This window comes from Pseudophryne corroboree, unplaced genomic scaffold (assembly GCF_028390025.1).
Source record: "Pseudophryne corroboree isolate aPseCor3 unplaced genomic scaffold, aPseCor3.hap2 scaffold_782, whole genome shotgun sequence".
Lineage (NCBI taxonomy): Eukaryota > Metazoa > Chordata > Amphibia > Anura > Myobatrachidae > Pseudophryne > Pseudophryne corroboree.
This window is the reverse complement of record NW_026970361.1, coordinates 139,922-144,581: the sequence shown is the minus strand read 5'-3', so window position 1 is coordinate 144,581 and position 4,660 is coordinate 139,922. Positions and strand designations below refer to the sequence as shown.

At 35.3% G+C, this 4,660-nt stretch overlaps 1 non-coding gene across 1 annotated transcript; it reads left to right on the top strand.

The window, feature by feature from the left end:
• Positions 1 to 3,907: 3,907 nt before the first annotated feature.
• TRNAS-ACU (transfer RNA serine (anticodon ACU)) lies at positions 3,908 to 3,981 on the top strand. Its single transcript has one exon. It is a non-coding gene; the product is annotated as a tRNA-Ser (tRNA).
• The last annotated feature ends 679 nt before the right edge of the window (positions 3,982 to 4,660 follow it).

Genomic DNA, 4,660 nt, shown 5'->3' with positions numbered 1-4,660 from the left:
TTTTTAAAAGAAAACAATACTTTCAATATACTATTAAAACAAATTAAAATGGTAAAAGTTATTGTACTTTAATGAAAAATAAAAGAGCAAAAATATCAATCCCAGTTTTGGATTACTTTAACAAAAAAAAATGCATATAGCAGAGGATAGTTTTAATCTGCCTACCTCTGGGTTATGGGCCCAGCATGCTTCCATTGCAGTACTCTGCTGCACATGTAAGTGCAAGAGATCCTAAAGCACTCACTCATCATATGAAAGTACCAATGTGTTTCTTCATTGGTTGATGGAAGAAACATCTTACAAAAACTCTCCAGATTATTGACTTTTTAAAGTTTTCCTAGGAAACGTTCTAGATGTATGCTTATTAGACTTTGTCAGTACGTACTTTTTGCAAAGTGTCTCTGTGGCGCAATCGGTTAGTATGTCCGGCTATTAACCAAAAGGTTGGTGGTTCAATCCCACCCAGGGATGTAATTGACCTTGTTATCAGATTTTGGTGATCTTTAAGTAGACAAGTCAAAATTTCAAACCCCCTGTTCTGGTGTAGGGTACCTGGCCTTCTCTGATGTAATCAGAGTTAGATTTGATTCAGTGATTTTATAAAAACAGCTAGGAAGCACAATTTAGCAGTGGGTTGCAGAGAAAAAGAAATATGCTGGCAAAAAAAATCCAATTGAGTGATTAAACAGCTCTTAATTTTCTGGCTTTATTTTTATGCTAACAAATTTGTTCTCTGAAAAGTGTCCACAAAGCCAAGTCTCTGATTAACACCTTTGTAAGGATGGTTTTTAACCTATTACTAAATTAAACTTGCTTCATTGGAAAGGCAGCAAGATGCATCCTCATTTCAATGTCTACTGAAATAATACAGGTTGACACCAGGAAACATTAACGCCACTGCATCCTTGCTGCTTTCTCATGTGGAAGTCTGTTTAATGTGAAAACAAGGTGATATCTAATTAGCACACAGGTAAGGAATTAAGAAAATCTTTATTTAAGGGTGAAAATGTTTCTCACAAAATCGTTGCCCCAATGCATCATTGAAATTCAAGCTGGAAAGATGATTTTAATATATCACTTGTACATTTTGTATTGCTCTTCTGGTGACAATGTAGTTTGTTTTTGTCAATTACCATTTTAATAACAGGGTAAAGAAAATTAAGTGGATTTTTGAAAGAAAACAATACTGTCAATATACTATTAAAACAAATTAAAATGGTAAAAGTTATTGTACTGTAAGTAAAAATAAAAGAGCCAACATATCAATCCCAGTTTTGGATTACTTTAATTAACAAAAAAAATGCATATAGCAGAGGATAGTTTCAATCTGCCTACCTCTGGGTTATGTGCCCAGCATGCTTCCATTGCTGTACTCTGCTGCACATGTAAGTGCAATAGAACCTGAAGCACTCACTCATCCTGGGAAAGTACCAATGTGTTTCTTCGTTGGTTGATGGAAGAAACATCTTACAAAAACTCTCCAGATTATTGACTTTTTAAAGTTTTTCTAGGAAACGTTTTAGATGAATGCTTATTAGCCTTTGTCAGTATGTACTTTTGCAAAGTGTCACTGTGGCGCAATCAGTTAGTGTGTATGGCTATTAACCAAAAGGTTGGTGGTTCAATCCCACCCAGGGACGTAATTGACCTTGTTATCAGATTTTGGTGATCTTTAAGTAGACAAGTCAAAATTTCAAACCCCCTCTTATGGTGTAGGGTACCTGGCCTTCTCTGATGTAATCAGAGTTAGATTTGATTCAGTGATTTTATAAAAACAGCTAGGAAGCACAATTTAGCAGTGGGTTGCAGAGAAAAAGAAATATGCTGGCAAAAAAATCCAATTGAGTGATTAAACAGCTTTTCATTTTCTGGCTTTATTTTTATGCTAACAAATTTGTTCTCTGAAAAGTGTCCACAAAGCCAAGTCTCTGATTAACACCTTTGTAAGGATGGTTTTTCACCTATTACTAAATTAAACTTGCTTCATTGGAAAGGCAGCAAGATGCATCCTCATTTCAATGTCTACTGAAATAATACAGGTTGACACCAGGAAACATTAACGCCACTGCATCCTTGCTGCTTTCTCATGTGGAAGTCTGTTTAATGTGAAAACAAGGTGATATCTAATTAGCACACAGGTAAGGAATTAAGAAAATCTTTATTTAAGGGTGAAAATGTTTCTCACAAAATCGTTGCCCCAATGCATCATTGAAATTCAAGCTGGAAAGATGATTTTAATATATCACTTGTACATTTTGTATTGCTCTTCTGGTGACAATGTAGTTTGTTTTTGTCAATTACCATTTTAATAATAGGGTAAAGAAAATTAAGTGGATTTTTTAAAGAAAACTATACTGTCAATATACTATTAAAACAAATTAAAATGGTAAAAGTTATTGTACTTTAAGTAAAAATAAAAGAGCAAAAATATCAATCCCAGTTTTGATTACTTAAATTAACAAAAAAAAATGCATATAGCAAAGGATAGTTTCAATCTGCCTACCTCTGGGTTATGGGCCCAGCATGCTTCCATTGCAGTACTCTGCTGCACATGTAAGTGCAAGAGATCCTGAAGCACTCAGTCATCATGGGAAAGTACCAATGTGTTTCTTCGTTGGTTGATGGAAGAAACATCTTACAAAAACTCTCCAGATTATTGACTTTTTAAAGTTTTTCTAGGAAACGTTCTAGATGTATGCTTATTAGCCTTTCTCAGTATGTAGTTTTTGCAAAGTGTCTCTGTGGCGCAATCGGTTAGTGTGTCCGGCTACTAACCAAAAGGTTGGTGGTTCAATCCCACCCAAGGACGTAATTGACCTTGTTATCAGATTTTGGTGATCTTTAAGTAGACAAGTCAAAATTTCAAACCCCCTGTTATGGTGTAGGGTACCTGGCCTTCTCTGATGTAATCAGAGTTAGATTTGATTCATTGATTTTATAAAAACAGATAGGAAGCACAATTTAGCAGTGGGTTGCAGAGAAAAAGAAATATGCTGGCAAAAAAAATCCAATTGAGTGATTAAACAGCTCTTCATTTTCTGGCTTTATTTTTATGCTAACAAATTTGTTCTCTGAAAAGTGTCCACAAAGCCAAGTCTCTGATTAACACCTTTGTAGGGATGGTTTATTAACCTATTACTAAATTAAACTTGCTTCATTGGAAAGGCAGCAAGATGCATCCTCATTTCAATGTCTACTGAAATAATACAGGTTGACACCAGGAAACATTAACGCCACTGCATCCTTGCTGCTTTCTCATGTAGAAGTCTGTTTAATGTGAAAACAAGGTGATATCTAATTAGCATACAGGTAAGGAATTAAGAAAATCTTTATTTAAGGGTGAAGATGTTTCTCACAAAATCGTTGCCCCCAATGCATCATTGAAATTCAAGCTGGAAAGATGATTTTAATATATCACTTGTACATTTTGTATTGCTCTTCTGGTGACAATGTAGTTTGTTTTTGTCAATTACCATTTTAATAATAGGGTAAAGAAAATTAAGTGGATTTTTTAAAGAAAACTATACTGTCAATATACTATTAAAACAAATTAAAATGGTAAAAGTTATTGTACTTTAAGTAAAAATAAAAGAGCAAAAATATCAATCCCAGTTTTGATTACTTAAATTAACAAAAAAAAATGCATATAGCAAAGGATAGTTTCAATCTGCCTACCTCTGGGTTATGGGCCCAGCATGCTTCCATTGCAGTACTCTGCTGCACATGTAAGTGCAAGAGATCCTGAAGCACTCACTCATCATGGGAAAGTACCAATGTGTTTCTTCGTTGGTTGATGGAAGAAACATCTTACAAAAACTCTCCAGATTATTGACTTTTTAAAGTTTTTCTAGGAAACGTTCTAGATGTATGCTTATTAGCCTTTGTCAGTATGTACTTTTTGCAAAGTGTCTCTGTGGCGCAATCGGTTAGTGTGTCTGGCTACTAACCAAAAGGTTGGTGGTTCAATCCCACCTAGGGACGTAATTGACCTTGTTATCAGATTTTGGTGATCTTTAAGTAGACAAGTCAAAATTTCAAACCCCCTGTTATGGTGTAGGGCAGGCATTCCCAACCGCGGTCCTCAAGGCACACCAACAGTGCAGGTTTTAGTGATATCCAGGCTTCAGCACAGATGGTTAATTCAAAATAACTGAGCTACTAATTAAGTCACCTGTGTTCAAGCCTGGATATCACTAAAACCAGGACTGTTAGTGTGCCTTGAGGACCGTGGTTGGGAAACACTGGTGTAGGGTACCTGGCCTTCTCTGATGTAATCAGAGTTAGATTTGATTCAGTGATTTTATAAAAACAGATAGGAAGCACAATTTAGCAGTGGGTTACAGAGAAAAAGAAATATGCTGGCAAAAAAAATCCAATTGAGTGATTAAACAGCTCTTCATTTTCTGGCTTTATTTTTATGCTAACAAATTTGTTCTCTGAAAAGTGTCCACAAAGCCAAGTCTCTGATTAACACCTTTGTAGGGATGGTTTTTCACCTATTACTAAATTAAACTTGCTTCATTGGAAAGGCAGCAAGATGCATCCTCATTTCAATTTCTACTGAAATAATACAGGTTGACACCAGGAAACATTAACGCCACTGCATCCTTGCTGCTTTCTCATGTGGAAGTCTGTTTAATGTGAAAACAAGGTGATATCT